Below are 21,584 nucleotides of genomic sequence, written 5' to 3'. Positions count from 1 at the left end.
GAATGGCTAAGGAAATGAAAAAAAAAAATGCTAGGGAATTCAGAGACTAGATTAAACGAAACCTAGAAGACTTGCATGAATCACAGGAAGATCCAGATTTTCCTTCGTATGCACTGAGATATGAACACACGTAAGAAAAGTTTTAACTGAATTTTTCTCAGTTTCTTATTTTTAAAAATGTACGTGCCTTTTTCTATGTGACTACTAATGACAGAGGTGTGTAATTTTCATCATCAAACTGTCTTATATTGATTCACATTTTAACGGAGGGATTTCTTTATTTAAGCAATATTCTGAGATTTAGCTGCTTATTTTTACGAAAAAGTAGTTGAAATTTTAGCACTTTGAAAAAAAATTCTGACGTACCTGAAGCCCAATTAAATAACGGCTATGATAAAATGTTAAATTAGTTATGAAGAATATGTGGCAGAAATTTCATTATCTTAACTTTGTTAGATCCTGTGAAAAAGAAACATGAACTTAACAAATTTAACATTGGCGAGATGGGCGGTTCCACACCCCCGTAATTAAGGTGCAGCCCCAGCATTTGCCTGGTGTGGAAATGGGAAAGTACGGAAAACCAGTTTTTTTAAATTTTGTTTTACATCGCTCTGACACAAATAGGTGTTGTAGCGACGATGGTAGAGGAAAGGGCTAGGAGTGGAAAGAAAATGGCCATGGACTTATTTAAGGTACAACCCCAGAATTTGCTTGGTGTTAAAGTGAGAAACCACTTAAAACTATCTTCAGGGCTGCCGGCAGTGGGGTTCGAACGCATTATCTCCCGAATGCAAGCTGATAGCTCCGTGACCAAAACCGCAATGCCACTTGCTCGGGTAATTTATTTATCGTGTGACTTTTAGTGCCAGGAGTGTCCGAGGACGTGGGAAATGTTGTTGATGAAGTACGGATAGTGTGAAACCTGGTGTTGGCACATAACGTACTCCTGTCGAATAAAGCCCAGGGGTCTGTTGGAGGCTTAACATCGCCTTCCGACAGACAAATCGCCATCAACGTCATATGCCCTCACTCCATATGAAGACTGCGGAGAGGTTTGGAATTTAACCCAGGCTTTCTGATTCAGGCCAACATTCTGATGGTGAAAATTTCCTTCACCAATAGGGACTCGAACCGGTTTACCACGGTGTCAGGCTTTCTGATTCAGGCCAACATTCTGATGGTGAAAATTTCCTTCACCAATAGGGACTCGAACCGGTTTACCACGGTGTCAGGCTTTCTGATTCAGGCCAACATTCTGATGATGAAAATTTCCTTCACCAATAGGGACTCGAACCGGTTTACCACGGTGTCAGGCTTTCTGATTCAGGCCAACATTCTGATGGTGAAAATTTCCTTCACTAATGGGGACTCGAACAGGTTTACCACGATGTCAGGCTTTCTGGTTCAGGCCAACATTCTGATGGTGAAAATTTCCTTCAGCAATGGGGACTCGAACCGGTTTACCACGATGTCAGGCTTTCTCATTCAGGCCAACATTCTGATGGTGAAAATTTCCTTCACTAATGGGGACTCGAACCGGTTTACCACGGTGTCAGGCTTTCTGATTCAGGCCAACATTCTGATGGTGAAAATTTCCTTCACTAATGGGGATTCGAACCGGTTTACCACGGTGTCAGGCTTTCTGATACAGGCCAACATTCTGATGGTGAAAATTTCCTTCACTAATGGGGACTCGAACCGGTTTACCACGGTGTCAGGCTTTCTGATTCAGGCCAACATTCTGATGGTGAAACTTTCCTTTACCAATGGGGACTCGAACCGATTTACCACGGTGTCAGGCTTTCTGATTCAGGCCAACATTCTGATGGTGAAAATTTCCTTCACTAATGGGGATTCGAACCGGTTTACCACGATGTCAGGCTTTCTGATTCAGGCCAACATTCTGATGGTGAAAATTTCCTTCACCAATGGGGACTCGAACCGTTTTACCACGGTGTTAGGCTTTCTGATTCAGGCCAACATTCTGATGGTGAAAATTTCCTTCACCAATGGGGACTCGAACCGGTTTACCATGGTGTCAGGCTTTCTAATTCAGGCCAACATTCTGATGGTGAAATTTTCCTTCACCAATTGGGACTCGAACCGGTTTACCACGGTGTCAGGCTTTCTGATTCAGGCCAACATTCTGATGGTGAAAATTTCCTTCACCAATGGGGACTCGAACCGTTTTACCACGGCGTCAGGCTTTCTGATTCAGGCCAACATTCTGGTGGTGAAAATTTCCTTCATCAATGGGGACGCGAACCAATTTACCATGGTGTCAAACCATATATACAGTACTTGATGCCTCAAAGATCACAGCCACCATGTGGGCTTGTACTGTACCATGTTCGAGCATTCGAGGATCATTATGTACTTCATTTATTTCAAGTGTTTTTTCTTTCTTTTTTGCTCTCTTCTAGGCCCTTTCTATCATTCTATTTATGTATTTTAGCTTACTGTCTAATTGTTTTTCTCTTTTCTGTAACATTTTGTTACTTATATGTAACCGAGCGAGTTGGCTGTTCGGTTGGGGCGCTCAGTTGTGAGCTTGTATTCGGGAGGTAGTGGGTTCGAACTCCCCTGTCGAACAGCCCTGAAGGTGGTTAACCGTGGCTTCCCATTTTCACACCAGGCAAATGCTGGGACTGTACCTTAATTAAGGCCATGGCCTATCTGTGCCGGTGCGACGTAAAGCAAGTTGTAAAAAAGAAAACACTTTGTACGTTGTTGGTGGCCGAATGTCCAAAGGACGAAGGTCATAAATAAATGAAAGTAAAAATAATGTTGTTACTGAGCAAGTGGCCGCGTGGTTTTGGTCACGTATCTATCAGCTCGCAATCGGGAGATAGTGGGTTCGAACTCACTGCCTGCTGCCCTGTAGACGGTTTCCCACGATTTTCCCATTTTCACACCCTTTCCTATCCAATCGTGGCCACAAGAACTATCAGTGTCGGTGCGACGTAAAGCCAATTATACAATAAATAAATAAATAAATAAATAAATAAATAAATAAATAAATAAATAAATAAATAAATAAATAAATAATGCATTTCGTTCAGTTTTGAAGTACGGTATGTTTACTTTGTATGGTTGGAGAGCTACTGGATGTATACGTCAGAGGCAATTCCTGGTACGTAGCCCGTTTGTTCCAGCTGTATTGTGCATCTGCAGCTCGGTGAATTCCCTACGCTAGCAGGCTTCTAAGAACGAGATCAACGAGTCATTTCCTTGTAACCTGGTCTTCTCGGGGACTTTGACCGTGAGGCTGTGCCTGGAGGGGGATAAGCCAGACTGCCATTCGAGATAAGTATATAAAGGCTAGACTCTGGCCTGCTTCAACTTGTATTTCAAGATCGCATCTAGAGAACAGAACAACAGCATATTTAAAGGTGAGTACCATTTCAGTTATGTTTAGGTATGTGGAGTTTCATTTCAGGAGCCTCAAGGGTGTAGTCAATTAGTTATAGTAGCCAGGCCCCAGTTTTTACGACATGTACCTTTTTCAAAAATTATTTCTTTACAAGTTGCTTTATGTCGCACCGGCACAGATAGGTCTCATGGCGACGATGGGACAGGAAAGGGATAGAAAGGCCAGGAGTGGAAAGGAAGCGGGCGTGGCTTAAATTAAAGTACAACCTCAGAATTTACCTTTACGTCACAGCGACAAAGGTAGGTATTATGGCGACGATGGCACATAAAAGGGCTAGGAGTGGGAACGAAGCGGCCGTGGCCTTAACTAAGGTACAGCTCAAGCATTAGCTTTGTACGAAAATCGGAAACCACGGACAGCCATCTTCAGGTCTGCGGACAGTGGGGTTCGAACCCATTATCTCCCGAATTCTGGATAACGGCCGCACTTAAACGATTGCAGCTATATAGTGCGGTTAATTAAGATACAGCCCCAGCTGTCATCTTTTAATTAGTGCATCATACATATTGATAACGTATACATAAATCCTGATAATGGCCCCCTGAATACAGAAGGCATTTTTCGTCATTTTTTCCCAATTTTTAGTTTTAGAATTTTTTTTTCTATTTCACCTCATTATTTTGTCATTTTAGCGAACCTCCATGGTTCAGGCGGCAACGTGCCTGCCTCTCACGCTGGATTCTGTGGCTCAAATCCCAGTCACTCCATGTGAGATTTGTCCTGGAAAAATCGGGGGTGGGACACGTTTTTCTCCGGGAACTTCGGGTATCCCTGTCATCTTTCATTCCAGTAACACTCTCCAATATCATTTAATTTCATCTGCCAGTCATTAATAATTGCTCCAGTGAGCGTAACAGGCAGATGGGAGCTTCATTCATTTCATTCCTGACCCAGTCGAATGTCATTTTCAGCAGTTAGTTACTTCTCATTCTTTTGGTTATTTTTCTTTGTTTTGCTTTATTTAGTAATTTTTATGTATTTACGTCAACATATCTAAATATCATTCGAACTTTGAATAAACGAGAATATTCGAATATTAAACAGTTCAGTACTCAGTTCGTAAATGGTGGATTAACAACCGTTATGCGCACTGTTTGGAAATCCACATCTCTTAGAGATTGACTAAACAGTGCTTTATGTAATGTGGCTGGGTTTGCGATGGGAAGGAGAGGTATAATCGCTGTAATAGGAACAACTTCATATTTCAGTAAGTTGAGGACGGTTACCTAGTTGAACTTCCTCTTTAAAAGAAATACAACTCCTGTTGAACTGCCCGAGTAGTCTACTAACGTATAGGAGCTTGTTAGTTTCGGTCTATACAGTGCGAGTTTTCTTTATTTGTGTATTATTCAGTTCCAAGTGTTAGAATGCCAAAGACAAAGCCATCTAAAGCTGTCCACTGAAAGAATGTAATTTCAGAATTTGGCGAGAATACTTTTTCTGCGGATGGTCAGATACTTTTCTGAGAAATATGCGAAGTGAAAAGGACAGCAGATAAAAGATTTCAAAATCAAATCAAATCAATCAATACTGATCTGCATTTAGGGCAGTCGTCCAGGTGGCAGATTCCCTATCTGTTGTTTTTCCTAGCCTTTTCTTAAATAATTGCAAAGAAACTGGACATTTATTGAACATCTCCCTTGGTAAGTTATTCCAATCCCTAACTCCCCTTCCTATCAATGAATATTTTCCCCAATTTGTCCCCTTGAATTCCAACTTTATCTTCATATTGTGATCTTTCCTACTTTTAAAGACGCCACTCAAACTTATTCGTTTACTAATATCGTTCCACGCCATCTCTCCGCTGACAGCTCGGAACATACCACTTAGTCGAGCAGCTCGTCTTCTTTCTCCCAAGTCTTCCCAGCCCAAACTTTGCAACTTTACCATTCAACAGCATGTAGGTCGTGACAAACACGTGATATCCAGAATATCAGTGGATTGCGTAATATTTCAATATTGACGACGTATAGGTGCTCAGTTATTTTGCTTCTAAGTGCAGCATTTAGAAGGACTGAAATGTTATTCTCTCAGGTGTTTCCGTATCTTTATTATTATTATTATCATTATTATTATTATTATTATTATTATTATTATTATTATTATTATTGATATTCATCGATAGGGCCACTAAGGATCGCGAAATCTTCCTTGAATCAGAATGGACATGCTCAGACGAGTTATTTATTTATTTATTTATTTATTTATTTATTTATTTATTTATTTATTTATTTATTTATTTATTTATTTATTCACCTTTCTCGATTTTGCCAACATAGGACCACATAAAACAGCCTACTGAATTCGTTCGTATCTGTGTGTTTTCTGTTTCCTTTCTTGCTTTATAATCGTTCTTCTTTATTTCACTGAGGTTTCTCCTCCTCTCTTCTGCCCACATGTTATTCCGTCCCTTCTTTTCTTTCTCCTGGAAACCATTGAAATGTTCTACCAATTTCCTAAAATTTGCACGCCTTTCCAGTTTTCAGCTTCGGCTTTGGTCGGAAACTCTGATATTCTTGGAGTTTTTTCTTAAGAGGGTCACGCTCCTGGATATTTTCAAATTATTATTATTATTATTATTATTATTATTATTATTATTATTATTATTATTATTATTATTATTATTATTATTATTATTTATGACACTTATTAATTGTATTACTCCTTTATGAGTCAAAGTTAACGTGGACAATGCATTCTATTTTTCCTTGATATTTTAGGGTGGTAATCTCGTACATCTTAAATCAATTTTTGGTCATTTTATAAATCACTTTTCGGCACGCATTAGGTCATCAAAATCTGGGCCGTGATTATAGACCTCCGGTTTCCAGGGTAGAGATTTCTATCCCGGCTGAGACCGGTGGCATTCAACGATGAGTCATTGCGAACAACTCCCTGTCGTTGGCATCCGGTATTATTATGGGACAATAAATAAATAACAATTTGGGCGTAAAACAAGAACTTTCTCAATCATTATGTCCAACTGACGAGAACAATTGAGCTTATTCAACTGATGTGTTTTCTTTCCTTCTTTCTTTCTTTCTTTCTTTCTTTCTTTCTTTCTTTCTTTCTTTCTTTCTTTCTTCATCCTTTTACCCTCCAGAGTTGGTTCTTTCCTCGGACTCAGCGAGGGATCCCACTTCTACCGCCTCAAGGGTAGTGTCCTGGAGCGCGAGACTTTGGGTCGGGGGATACAACTGGGAAAGGAGGACCAGTATCTATATAGCCCGGGTGGCCTCACCAGCTATTCTGAACAGAGGCCATTTTGGGAGGATGAGAAGACTCGAAGGGATAGACAAAGAAGAGGGAAGGAAGCGGCCGTGGCTTTAAGTTAGGTACCACCCCGGCATTTTCCTGGAGGTGAAGTGGGAATCACCCTAACAATATATCTACATCATACTAGCTCCCATTCACTCTAAAATTCCTACAAGCTATGGCCGAGGTGGGAATCGAACCCTCTCTAATCAGTTGACCCCATTCCAGTCCTCATACCATGTTTCAAATTCCGTGGCAGAGCCGGGAATCGAACCCGGGCCTCAGGGGGTGGCAGCTAATCACACTAACCACTACACCACGGAGGCAAACTGTTTATTTTCTTCTATTCCCAAAATCTCTCCTCCTCACTGAACTGTTTCATACGTTCTTCTGTCCAGGATTTATTTATTTATTTATTTATTTATTTATTTATTTATTTATTTATTTATTTATTTATTTATTTATTTATTTATTTACCGAACTCGATAGCCGCAGTCGCTCAATTGCGGCCAGTATCCAGTATTCGGGAGATAGTGGGTTCGAACCCCACTGTCGGCAGCCCTGAAGATGGTTTTCCGTGGTTTCCCATTCTCACACCAGGCAAATGCTGAGGCTGTACCTTAATTAAGGCCACGGCCGCTTCCTTACCAGTCCTAGCCTTTTCCTGTCCCATCGTCGCCGTAAGACCTATCTGTGTCGGTGCGACGTAAAGCCAATAGAAAAAGAAAAGAAAAAATATTTATTTATTTATTTATTTATTTATTTATTTATTTATTTATTTATTTATTTATTTATTTATTTATTTATTTATTTATTTATTTATTTATTTATATTATGCCTTTGTAAGTGGTGAAGTTAGGGTTCACGGCCATTTAACTAGTGACATATTTTGAAAATTATTATGCAAGGATGTATACAGTAAATACAAGAACAGTGTTGTAATACGGTAGTTATTTTAGAAATTACTGATATTCTCCATTTACATATTACCCTAACAATATATCTACATCATACTAGCTCCCATTCACTCTAAAATTCCTACAAGCTATTCACGTAGTTACGAGGTAAGACTTCCAACTCCACTCAGGTTGTTGAACTGCCCGAGTACTAAAATACATAAAGGAGATTGTTAGTTTCGTTTTACACAGTGTGATTGTTATTTATTCGCGTGTGATTCATCTCAAAGTATTACTGCGTTGGTGAGGTGAAAGTTCCCGTAATAATGTTATTTGCTTTACGTCCCACTAACTACTTTTACGGTTTTCGGAGACGCCGAGGTGCCAGAATTTACTCCCGCAGGAGTTCTTGTACGTGCCAGTAAGTCTACCGACACGAGGCTGACGTATTTGAGCACCTTCAAATACCACAGGACTGAGCCAGGAAGGAACCTGCCAAGTTGGGGTCAGAAGGCCAGCGTCTCAGCAGTCTGAGCCACTCAGCCCGGCGAAAGTTCCTTACGGGGATCACTGTAAGTACATAGGTGTTTAATATAAGGAAAGATCTCCATTGGGGTAATCACATGAACGGGTTTGTAAATAATGGGTACGGATCTCTGCATCGTTATGAGGGTATTTAGGAGTTAGTAAGGATGTAGAGGAGAGGGCATGTAAGTCTCTGGTAAGACCCCAACTAGAGTATGGCTCCAGTGTATCGGATGCTCACGGGGATTACTTCATTCAGGCAAGCAGCTCAGTGTTTAAAACATCCTAGGGAAATTTAAGGAAGTAAAATATAATAAAGTATGAGAATATATTCTTTATTTATTTCTAAAAATTACAATCCGTTTCTTAATCATCGTTATCTGATCAATTCGATTAGCAGTTTGCCTTTTTCTACCACTACAAGTGCTAATGTGAGTCAATGCATTGTTTCACTTATGCCCTTGTAACTAACTTCGGTGTCGACATCTTTCAGAGTAAAAAAACCCTGAGGGTATTGAACTAAGGAACACGTTACATGTCCGCCTCTGTGGTGTAGTGGTTAGTGTAATTAGCTGCCATTCCCGGAGGCCCGGGTTCGATTTCCGGCTCTGCCACAAATTTGAAAAGGGGCACGATGACTGGAACGGGGTCCGCTCAGCCTCGAGAGTTCAACTGAGTAGAGGTAGGTTCGATTCCCACCTCAGCCATTATGGAAGTGGTTTTCCGTGGTTTACCACTTCTTCTCCAGGCAAATGCCTGGCCACGGCCGCTTCCTTCCCTCTTCCTTGTCTATCCCTTCCAATCTTCCCATCCCCCGCAAGGCCCCTGTTCAGCATAGCAGGTGAGGCCACCTGGGCGAGGTACTGGCCATCCTCCCCAGTTGTATCCCCAGAAGCTCCAGGACACTGCTCTTGAGGCGGTAGAGGTGGGAAAAACCGACCCTGGAGGGTAAACAGATAAAGAATAAGAAGAACACCTTACAGAAAGAATTATGTAGGCCTAATCAAGTTAATTTGTCTAGGATTTGAATCAAGAAGGAAAGGAGTAAAGAGGCAAGCGATTTTAGACACTTCTTCCGAAACTTGATTTAGGCCGGAAGTGGTTTTCGTAATTTGGTTTTTTTTTAGTTTTTTTTAAGTTTGATAGAACTATCCAGGAATCACAATTTGAAACCTTTCTGGGCCTTATAGCCCTTCAACTTTCGGCACTATTGAACAAATTGCTTAATTTTACGTTTTGTTGCATGGGAACCCCTACTTTGACTGCTAAGAAATGTTTTTTTTTTAATCCAAAGAACAGCAGCTTTGATTTGTTCTGGATGATTTCCAACAAAAGAGTAGCGTTTACAAAGTGTAGTCTCGGAAGATTTTGTGGAAGGAGACGTGCTGCTCGAATAAGGGGTAGCCTATGTTCCGAGCTGTCAGTGGATAGATGGCGTGGAATGATATTAGTAGACGAATAAGTTTGATGATGATAATGCTTGTTATTTTAAGGGGCCTAACGTCGAAGGTCATCGACCCCTGAATAAGTCTGAGTGGTATTTTTTGAATGAGGGAAGATCACAATATAACATAGGACTTTTGTCTGTACATTGCTCAAAATTTAAAAAATAATGGTGGTATTTCTGTATCGGTCGTGACCACAGTGGCAGGGAAATGCACTTTTTAATTTTCCGTCATCTCCGTCTGTCTATCTGTCTGCCTGTCTGTCTGTCTGTCTGTACGGGCACAGAACAAAATGGCTGAAGAGAATTTAATGAAAATCGGTATGTTTATTCGCACGGAGTAAAATGGTAGTATAGGGGAAGGCATAAAAATTAAATTCTCAAAAATCAATGCTCTTCGTGGTCCTATCGGTAAATACTACATAACAAAAGTTATATAGAATTAAATTTACGGTCATTTATGTCTTAAACATTTTGACCGTACCGGCTGTATAAACAGAGATATTCATAAATTTCGACTTTCTGAAGGTAACATTGGAATTCAAGAGGAAACATTAGGGCAAATATTGATTATAATGATGATGCTTCTTGTTTTTTGGGGCTTAACATCTAAGGTCATCGGCCCGAGGCAAATATTCGTTTATGGGAAGAGGAGTTAGGGATTGGAATAATTTACCCAGGGAGATGTTCACTAAATTTCCAAATTATTTGCAATTATTTAAGAATTGACTAGGTAAGCAACAGATAAGGAATCTGCCACCTAGGCGACTGCCGTAAATTCAAATCAGTGGTAACTGTATGATTGATTAGAATGTCAAAGATAAAGCCGTCTAAAGCTCGCCATTGAAGGACAATTATTTTAAAATTCTTCAAGGATACTTATTCTTCGGATGTTCATATACCTTTTTGAGAAATATGCAAAATGAAAAGGGCAGCAGTTAAAAAATTTTACCATTCAACAGTATGCATGTCGCGACAAACACGTACTTAAATGAGGTTATTGAAATGCTATTTTGTATATTGACAGAGAGAGAATCCAATAGCCTTTCCCAGACACTTGGAAGGAACGGCTGTATACTGATGAGTAATTTCAGGGTTTTGTAAAGGTAGAAATTGATCTGGTGTTATGCCCGTGGACAGAGGAGACAAAGTTAAAATTTAAGAAACGAGATTTCAACTTCCGGAGGAAGTGCCAGGTTAATTCCTGGGGGCAAAGGCGGCTGGGCGTAGAGCTAACCACTCTATCCCATCAAGTGCCGAGGTTACGGATAGTGGATGCCTTACCTTCCACCCCTCCAAGGGCCTTTATGGCATGTACGGAGATGACTGATTCAGATGTGGATTCTTTCAGAAATCGAAATGTTAGTGTAGCGGTGTGTTTGTTAGTTTATCAGTTTTCAGCCAGGACAGCTTCCCATCTTTGTTCATAGTTCTAGTTTTGGTATTTGTCTGTACATTGGTGATAGCCCACTAGTGTTCTGAATGTACGTCCGTTCTGCACAGGGTAGTCTCTTTCAATTTCAATTAGCCTGTTGTTTTCGAATTTCGGTGAAAGGGCAAGATTAAGAATTCGTCTGGTCAGTCCATCATTGCCCATTCTGAAAATGTGACTGTAGGACTTCAATCTCGCCTTTTCCTGAAAGTATCTGAGATTTTTCAGAATGCCGGTGTAGGTGATGGGATTTCCCATTCTTCTTCTTCTTTCCTGGGACCGCCACCTTACATGGATTCAGTACAATAATAATAATAATAATAATAATAATAATAATAATAATTTCGTGTGGCTATTTGTAGCCTACTGCAGCCCTTGTAAGGCAGACCCTCGGACGAGGGTGGGTGGCATCTGCCTTGTATGGGAACTGCATTCTTTTGTAGTGAAGGATAGTATTGAGTGAGTTGCAGGTATAGTGGGGACAATACAAACACCCAGTTCCCGAGCCAGGGGAAATAAACATTTAAGGTAAAATCTCCAACCTAGCCGAGAATCGAACCCGGAGCCCTCTGAACCGAAGGCCAAGGGGCCGGACTTCGGCCTAGTTTTACGACCGGATGCCTTCCCTGCCGCCAACTCTATGTGGAGGAATGTATTCACTGTTGCGTGTTGCTGTGGTGGGTTGTACAGTAATGTGTGTTGTATGTCAATGAAGATGTGTAAGACGAACACAAATACCCAAGTTTTTGTCACCACAGAAGCTTAACCCTGCAACGCCAATGGATGCAGCAAGATAGAGACAGTGATGGTGATTGGTAAATTCAAGTGGGGGGAGGGGTTTGCATAAAAGTTTAGAGACGGGCTATACATCAAAACTGAAAAGGATAGCTGCAAAATGGTAAGATTTTAATACTCTCTGAGAGAATTTCAATAGAGAGGTAAAGGTTGACAGTCTATCAACTTAAGTGCAGTAATAATAGCTTTTGAGATTTAATAAAATAACAGTGTTATTTACTTTACGTCCCATTAACTACCTTTCGGTTTTCGGAGACACCGAGGTGCCGCAGTTATTTTACGTGCCAGTAAATCTACCGATACGAGGCTGATGTGTTTGAGCATCCACAATTTAATTTCATGTGGCTATTTCTAGCCCTTGTAAGGCAGACCCTTTGATGAGGGTGGGCGGCATCTGCCATGTGTAGGTAACTGCGTATTATTGTGGTGGAGGATAGTGTTATGTAGCATCTACAAATACGACCGGACTGAGCCAGAATCGAACTTGGCAAGTTGGGCTCAGAAGGCGAGAGCCTCAACCGTCTGAGTCACTCAGCCCGGCTTTTTCATGTTTTGATTCAACACTAAACAATAAAACCTTCCCAGAAAAATAGTTACACATGTATTACAATTAAATATAATTACGGCGTGATTACAGAATTAAAATTCTACGCACTAACAAACTAACAGACACTAAAGAGACTGCCAGACTGATGAATGCGCGCGGCAAGCGGGTGAATCATACCTCAGTGTCCCTGAACTTGGCAACAATATACCCCTGCTACAGCACATGTCGTGACGAACAATATTTTGTGCGTATTTCTGCTAAGATTTGGTTTAATATTTATACATTTTTTTACAGTTGTCTTTACATCGCACCGGCAAAGACAGTGGGCTCGACACCTACTGACCGTAGCCTTGAATACGGATTCCCGTTGTTTCCCACTTTCACAGCAAGCAAATGCTGGGGGGTGTACCATAATATTCAGGCCACGCCCACTTCTCTCCCACCCCTAGCCCTTTTCTATCCCACCGCGCCATAAAACCTATATGTGTCGGTGCGACGTAAAACAAATTGTAAAACTTGAATGGGAGTGTTTATCAGGACAATCACAAACAAACACCTACTCCCCAAGCTAGAGGAATTAACCAAATGCGGCTAAAATCCTAAGTTCAGCCGGGAATCGAACCTGGATTCTTTTCAACCGAAAACCATTACACTGCAGGAGCTGGAATTGTGACGAAAATGAAAATCAACAGCCTGTTTTCAGTTTCAACTGAACCGGGTGCCGAAGCCTGTCGCACTCCTCTGGGGCAATGATTAATGACTGACAGATGAAATGAAATGATAGTGGAGAGTTTTGCTGGGATGAAAGGTGACAGGGAAAACCGGAGTACTAGAAGCTGTTCCGCTTCTGCTTTGTCGAGCACAAAATCTCACATAGAATGACCGGAATTTGAACCACGGAACCCAGCTGGCGGCTGCCGCCTGAGCCACAGAAGCACTTGCAACTCTGAAAAATGTTATTATTTAGAATTATAATTCGAATGCTACGTTCTTCCTGTCTTGTTGGCTAATGCATGGTGCTTGTGTTCTTCCAGATGGTTTCAGCTCTACGTGTAGCCTTCACAGCTCTGGCTGTAGTAGTCTGTGTGTCTGAGGCGAAGGAATATTGTCTGAGGCACAAGATTCACAGCCAGTGCACTCCCGCAGAGATCAAGGAATACTGTGTGCCTGTAACTAGCAGTACGTGTAAGGAAGGCGAAACATTCGTGGCTCGTGGAGGAATGTGCAGCTGTGATGTCTGCATAAGATACGTCGGTAAGTTTGTGATCAAACGAAGTTTATATTTGTTAATGAACTTTTTGTGATTTTAGATGAAGAAGCTAATTATTGGAGCGTTCAAAAATGGTTGACACTTTCAATGCTTTTTTCCTTGACAGTAGCCATTTATTGAAAAAGAATAAATAAAAGTCTGTGGTGTAGTGGTTAGTGTGATTAGCTGCCACACCCGGAGCCCGGGTTAGATTCTAGGCTCTGCCACGAAATTGGAAAAGTGGAACGAGGACTGGAACAGGGTCCACTCAGTCTTGGGCGGGTCAAAGGAGTAAAGGGGAGTTCGATTCCCACCTTAGCCATCCTCGAAGTGGTTTTCCGTGGTTTCCCACTTCTGGAGGAAAATGCCGGGATGGTACCTACCTTAAGGCCACGGCCGCTTCCTTCCCTCTTCATTGTCTATCCCTTCCCATCTTCCCATCCCCTTCCCCTCAAGTTCAATCTTCCCATCAACCCCCCCCCCTCCCACAAGACCTGCGCCAGGGGCTCTCAACTTGGGAGCGTTGGTTGGCTACCACGGGGACCTGAGCTGAGTCCTGGCATTGTTTCAACGTACTTGTACCAGGCTCCTCACTTTCATCTATCCTATCCGACCTTCCTTGGTCAACTCTTGTCCTTTTCCGACCGCGGCGGTATTAGAGCATTCGAGGCCTAGAGAGTCTTTCATTTACACGCCCTTCGTAGCCCTTGTGTTTATTTGGCAGATTTCTTAATATTTCATCCAATTTTTTTCTCTGGTTAGTGATAATAGAGGATGGTTGCCTAGTTGCACCACCACCACAACCACCACGACCACCACCCCACAAGCCCCTGTTCAGCATAGCAGGTGATGACGCCCGGGCTAGGTACTGATTCTTCTCCCTAGTTGTATCCTCGGACCCAAAGTCTCACCTGTCAGGACACTGTCCCTTGAGGCGGTAGAGATGGGACCCCGCGCTGAGTCCAAGGGGTAAACCAATTAATTTATTGAGAGAAGAAGGAAAGAAAGACGAACGAAATGGCTATGTACCTTTGCCATCGTTCCAGCTGTTTCCGTATTTGCACAGCAAACCACTCTTTGGGGGTAGCCCGGCTCCATTTCCGGACAATCACCTGAAACTCGCCGTTATAGGAAAACTTCCTACCTCTCATAGCTTATTTCAGTGCGTAGTCGCTAGCTGCAAGATCCAGCGAGTATGGCGGATAAGGCAGCACGGTGAACGCTAGAGTACCCAGGGTGGCAGTAGTATGCTGACTGCATGTGTCCGCTTATTGTAGCAGTGCTGCTTCCCAGCACATGGATGGTAATCTAGTGCGAATATGTGAAGCAACTATTTATTTCCTCTCACAGTCCGCCGTTGCCCATGAATCTCTGTTTCATTGTTGTCTGAGCGCTATCCAGCGATGCAGCTGCACACCGGCATGAATGACGCAGCACTGTTCTAGCTCCGTGCAGTAGGCTACATTAGGGCTCTCTAAAGACTAGGTATGCTCGCCCGCCATTATGGTTCATTCCTGCACTACGTTGGTAAGGCGGTTGACCGACCCAGCCTTGTATATCCCTCCTTTTGACTGTTCTTCACGCTAGAAAATAATGCTAAACTAACATACTGTAAAAATACTCATTCTCAGCATTACTCGAACGGTTACTCAACATAATTATTAGTATATTTCGTACATGATTGTGTATTTTCACTCGAGACGGTGATTGTAAAAGCAAGGTCGTTGATAATTTGCCTTTTAAACAAACAAACTAGGCATGTACTCTCACTGGAGAAATATTAGAAAAAATAGCTTACTAATAATTCAGTTTTATTATTATTATTATTATTATTATTATTATTATATTATTATTATTATTGATGTCCGAGCCCGTAGCGTAACGGTTAGTGCTATTAGCTGCCGTCCTTGGAGGCCCGGGTCCGATTCCTGGTACTGTCAGAAATTTAAGAATGGCAGGAGGGCTGTTATGTTGTTAAAATTGTACATGCAGCTCACCTCCAACGGGGGTGTGCGTGGAAAGAGCTGCACTGCCTCAGGAGGGGGACACGAATTTACTTACTTTTATCATTGATAAGTAGAAAAGGTTGTTCGCAAGCTATGAGCCGCAGTACCGTCAAATGAAATTAGGGACACCGTGGTATTGATATAGGCTACTGTCATTCTTAAATAGCGAAATTTGACGTGGTAATCGGTCAGTGTCGAAGATATATAAATTGTGATAGAAGATTTTAATGCCAAATGATCTCAGTCGGTATTTCATACTTGCTTTAAATTGATTCAGAGCTATTTCCAATGTTGTCGAAATAATAAAAATATTCTTCGAACAAAAATAACGTTGAAATGTAATGTATAAAGACGAACACACCCAAGTAACCTTAATTCTCTAAGGTTGTGGTGGTGGTGATTACTGTTTTAAGAGGAAGTACAGCTAGGCAACCATCCTCTATATAACACTAATCAGAGAGAAAGACTGGAATGGATCCGACACTTCGAAAAATGAAAGTATCGACCAAAGAAAGGCAAGGGCCACGAAGGATGTGAAAATGAAAGACTCCCTGGTCCTCGATACCTAATAGCGTTGGGATCGGAAAAGAACAAGACTTGACCAAGGGAGGTCGGATAGGATAGATGAAAGTGAGGAGCCTGGCATAAGTAAGTAGAAGCAATGCCAGGACTCAGCTAAAGGCCCCGTGGTCACCAATCCACGCCACAAATTTCACAGCCCCTGGGACCCCCTTTAGTCGCCTCTTACGACAGGCATGGGATACCGTGGATGTTATTCTACCGCCCCCACCCACAGGAGGAGGGATTCTTTAAGTGTATTTCTTTCTTCTAAAATATAGTCCCTTTTTATTTACCAGTGTTTTTAAAAAAACATTTATGTGCAAAATAAACTTAATTTTTGGTGAGTTTTATAAATCTCATCTGCTTATGCAGTTGTAATGAACAGAGGGTTTTTATTTATTCAACCGAACATTCATAAAACAAATGTTATGTTATTATAAATTACATTCGGGAAGAAAATAGGAATAGAGTAACTACTTCTATAGCTGAATCTTCTCTCCCAACCAGAAATATTGCACTGATAATCAGTTACCAGTGACTTGTAAGGGAAGCGACCCAAATATTGAACATTTTTGACTTTGGCAAAGTTAACAGTACAGATTCCTCTGGTTTGAGGAGAAGTAGGATTATTTCTCAACACGACTCACCTTATTAAACTTCAAAGGGTTACAATATTGCTCAGGCAGCACATAAAAAAAATATGATGTTTAAGTAATACTTTACAAACTTACTGTCTCCTTTTATTACAGTATTTACAAAACAATAACATTCACATTCCATTCCTTGTTTACGTTTTTATCTTCTTTTCCGAAGTAGTCCCATACATTTTACCTCGTCTCCGTACATTCTTGTTAAAGTCAGCATAGGACTGAATTTTGAAGAAGTGTCTAACAATTTTTTCTCTTAAATTGGAAAACATGTACTGGTACATTTATCATTAAAAATTTTCTCCGTTACAATATTTGTATCACTTTGCATCATATAATGCTTATAGTCTCTATAGAAGACCTCACAGTTACAAATTAATTTCATAACTTCACAGTTTGGTTTCTTTAGACCACCTTTATTATTCAGCCTGCATATCAATGATATTTCATCCCCACTTGTCCACTGTAAATACCATCTGTATGCTGATGACCTACAGGTATATTACCATACCAGTGTAGATAGTATATGCGAAGCTTCCAGCATATGAATACAGACCTACAACTACTCACAACGTATGCCAGGAACAACGCCTTACTCATCAACCCACGAAAGACCCAAAGCATAATAATTGGACACAAGAAATTACTATGCGCTCTAAATAGTAATCACAATCCTCCTCCAATTACCATTGATGATACCGAAGTGCCATACTCCAAGATTGTTACAAACCTTGGGGTCACCTTAAATGAGATTCTGACCTGGAATGAGCATATAACCAATGTGTGCAGAAAAGTACACGCATCTATTTATCCTTTGAAGCGTCATAAAAATGTTCTCCCACTGGACCTTAAATTAAAACTCATACAAACACTTCTACTTCCAATCTTTCACTACTGTGACAGTTTATTGACTGATACAACCTGTGAACAAGCAACAAAGCTACAACGTGTACAGAACTCTTGCATTCGATATGCCTTCCAGCTCCGACATGATGCTCATATAACACCATACTACAAAAAGTTGGGATGGCTACGTTTAAATGACCGTAGAAAAACGCACCAAATGACCCTCATCTATCAGCTGCTTTCTTCAAACAGCCCCACCTACCTATCGTCCAATTTTAGGCTCCTTTCTTCGTTCCACGAAATTAACACTCGTTCCGGATCACTACTTGAAATAGCACCGCATCGAACGAATACCTACAGCCATTCATTTCTGGTCTCTGCTACGAGGTTATGGAATACGATCCCGGATGATATTAAAAAGTCTTGCTCGTCTAGGACATTTAAAACAGCCTACCGTAAATTCCTCCAGAGCACATACAGTTGACTCGAATGAATGTAAGAGTGAATGACGTGTGAATGAAACCAAAAATGACGTACTAGATCTAAGTTCTTAGGCTATCCCACTTACGTTCTTACTACTCTCATTTAAGGCTATAGACTGTTCATAGAAATAGACTACATAGTAACATCGATTTTAGTACACTCAGATCGTAACATACTAGTTAATTTTTTTAGCCTTATATTTGAATAAGTTTTTCTTTAAGCTAGTTGTAGATATATTCTTTAGGTTATAAGTTGATATTTTTTTGTTATTATCCACTCTCAATTAATCCTATAATTTTTCATCAGTAGTAATCTTAATTAATTGTATTATTGTAATTCCTTATCTGACATATCTCAATAACAGTAATTGATTACAATGATACTTTAGATTAATATTGTAAAAATAAAAAATAAAATGTATGTGGTTTAGTGTAAGAGAGGGCCAAGAGCCCTAACTTCACCACTTAATAAAGACACAAATAAATAGATAAATAAATTAAACAAATACGAATGTTTCAGAGCCTGAGTCAGAAAGCTCATAGTTTAAAACCTGTCAGCATATAGGCCTACCACAGATCTTCGTTTTCAATAAGGCGTTGTACTACCACCAACCTTAAACAAATTATTTGTCATACGAAGTTAGTTTTGACAAATATTGAAATTGTGATGTTTGGATGTTGAACTCCTGTTGCCCGACTTTGGAAACGAAGAAAGTTGTTGTTGCTATTTTGCTTTACGTCGCACCGACACAGATAGGTCTTATGGCGACGATGGGACAGGAAAGGCCTAGCAATGGGAAGGAAGCGGCTGTGGTGTTAATTAAGGTACAGCCCCAGCATTTGCCTGGTGTAAAAATGGGAAACCACGGAAGAAAGAACAAAGTTAAATGGAAAGAAAAGTAACCATAGTTGATTTATCGTACCCTCAAAGGGGTTATTCGGATAATAATAATAATAATAATAATAATAATAATAATAATAATAATAATAATAATAATAATATAGATTTTCGTCCCTTTTAACTAATGCAGTTTGGACCAAAGGACATCGCGCTAACCTTTTAGCCATGGAGCTGGTTATAATAATAATAATAATAATAATAATAATAATAATAATAATAATAATAATAATAATAATAATAATAATAATAATAAATGTTGGAATGTGTAGTTCAAACGTAAAATAGCCAACAAACTTAGCTATTTTAAAAAATAAAATGCTGTATTTACCCTACCTCTACTCGTCGTCCTCGTCATTGTCTTCTAGGAGAATCATAAATGTATCTTGGTTGTTGTCCGTGTCGTGCTTCATGTACTTATCTTCTGTCTAAGAGGAGCATTGGTTACAGAGCTGTAAGGATTTCTGTTGGGAAATGAGAAGTTCATTTGAAAGCCCACTACCGTCATAAATCACACCCTGCTGGGTTAGCCAGGAAATCAAACGTGTACCGTTTTCTTTGGTGCCGGCTGAGGATCGGTTGATCGTCTCAACTATACCTCTACTTGTATAAATACTCCGTTTCTGCATTGCAGTACAAAGAAAGCTTGCAGCCGACAGCATCTAAAGTGTGGTAATCGATCTGATGAGCCCACTGCCACAATAGGGCGAAACATTGGTAATTTCACTATTGAAAAGGCTTAAAGAACTAGAATATTTTAATATTTGCAATCACCGAGCTCGATAGCTGCAGTCGCTTAAGTACGGCCAGTATCCAGTATTCGGGAGATATTGGGTTCGAACCCCAATGTCGGCAGCCCTGAAGATGATTTTTCGTTGGTTTCCCCATTTTCACACCAGGCAAATGCTGGGATTGTACTTTACTTAAGGCCATGGCCGCTTCCTTCCCACTCCTAGCCCCTTCCTATCGAGTCGTCGCCATTAGACTTATCTGTGTCGGTGTGACGTAAAGTAACTTGTAAAAAGAAAAAGAGAGAAATGCAATCGATGAAATGATCATATGGTTTCGTTCTGGGAAATTATTTTTGACATACATTGTTTGTTGACTAGAAATTTCTTTATAACTACTGGTCGTGCTTACATTTTTCTTCAACCGTCTGTATACTCTGGTATATAAACCAGTGTCACGTTACCTGTATTATACTGCAGAGTACAATGTTGTAACAGTGTAAGATAGTATTCTGAAGCAAGTTTGTTTTCTTTTTCAGGAGAGGGAGAATCTTGTATTATTGGAGGAACGTCATACCCATTCTGCCGCTACCCCTACAGCTGTAACACCAGCCATAAGTGTGTCAGGCAGTGCTCTTACAGCTAAATCATCACACTTAACCAGCAATTTATATTTCCTTATTTAAGTGATCCGGATTGATTAAATTCTGCAAACAAGACTTGATAAAAATGCAAACAGGGAAGGAACGTCTTTCTCTATTTATTCTAATTTCTTTCTTTCTTTTGCTATAAAGAAAAAATATTAACAAATAAATAATTATATAAATGAAAAACTAAATTACGAATAAAGGAAATGAAGCAACCGGAGGGAAAAAGAAGCGAAGAAACAAATAAAGAAAGAAAGAAAGAAAGAAAGAAAGAAAGAAAGAAAGAAAGAAAGAAAGAAAGAAAGAAAGAAATATTTTCTGACACCATATTTTTAATATGTACACGATTTCAAAAAGAGTGTTTTTGACTGGTAAATGTATTTTATACTTGAAGAGATATTTTAGGTAAAACAACATTTTTGGAACTCTTTAGAGGATTATATACTCGAGGGTATTTTCTGAAAATATGATCAATTCATTCTACAAAGACTGAAAAGGAAATATGTTCAGTATTATCTTTTGTGATTTTGGTACAACAATTGTAATTCATTGAATAGGTATGTTGTTCAGGAGGTCAAACATACGAGTAATTTAGAAAGCACATGTCATGAAGGTGTATCTTGTAATCATACTGTTACCATACATGATGTTGTCACGACTCACTTTTATTTATTGGTATATTTATTTAACTTCACACTCTATTAGATAGAAGTGAAAATAAAGTATTACTCATATTTGTAGTAATAAATTAATTACAGAAACTTTGCTGTGTGTTCTTCATTCTTAAATAATGTACACCAGATCGTCGAGCGAACTAAAACCCATTTTAAGAGAAGAGCAAGGAACCTACACTGAGTGAAATGGTCCAGAGCCACAGTGACTTGAATGTTGTCTTCGAAATTCTCCATTTAGGCAGATGTTCGCTGTTCAGAGCAACTAACCAGATTCTGGACACAAAGAGTTCCAGTTTAACACGCTGCTGCCGACAGCAAATTAATCTAGAACATACATAAAGTACATTTCCATTATAAACTGTTTTGCCTTTAAGTGCTCACTCTGCAAGCCTGTGTGAATTAACTAACGAGGGAAGTATTTGTATTCGAAAGCTCTGAACTGCATGAAAATTGGTAGCAACAAATTTGATTGATGTAAACGGCTATAGATATTTTTTCTTTTTTCTTTCTTAATCCGTT

At 40.1% G+C, this 21,584-nt stretch overlaps 1 long non-coding RNA gene across 1 annotated transcript; it reads left to right on the top strand.

The window, feature by feature from the left end:
- Positions 1 to 3,235: 3,235 nt before the first annotated feature.
- On the top strand, positions 3,236 to 21,156 carry LOC136874100 (uncharacterized). The gene is made up of 3 exons (XR_010860222.2): positions 3,236 to 3,392; positions 13,362 to 13,581; positions 20,284 to 21,156. It is a non-coding gene; the product is annotated as an uncharacterized lncRNA (long non-coding RNA).
- Positions 21,157 to 21,584: the final 428 nt, after the last annotated feature.

Source organism: Anabrus simplex, chromosome 5, assembly GCF_040414725.1.
Source record: "Anabrus simplex isolate iqAnaSimp1 chromosome 5, ASM4041472v1, whole genome shotgun sequence".
Classification (NCBI taxonomy): Eukaryota; Metazoa; Arthropoda; class Insecta; order Orthoptera; family Tettigoniidae; genus Anabrus; species Anabrus simplex.
Note: the sequence above shows the minus strand (reverse complement) of the source record. Positions and strands in the feature narration are given on the sequence as shown.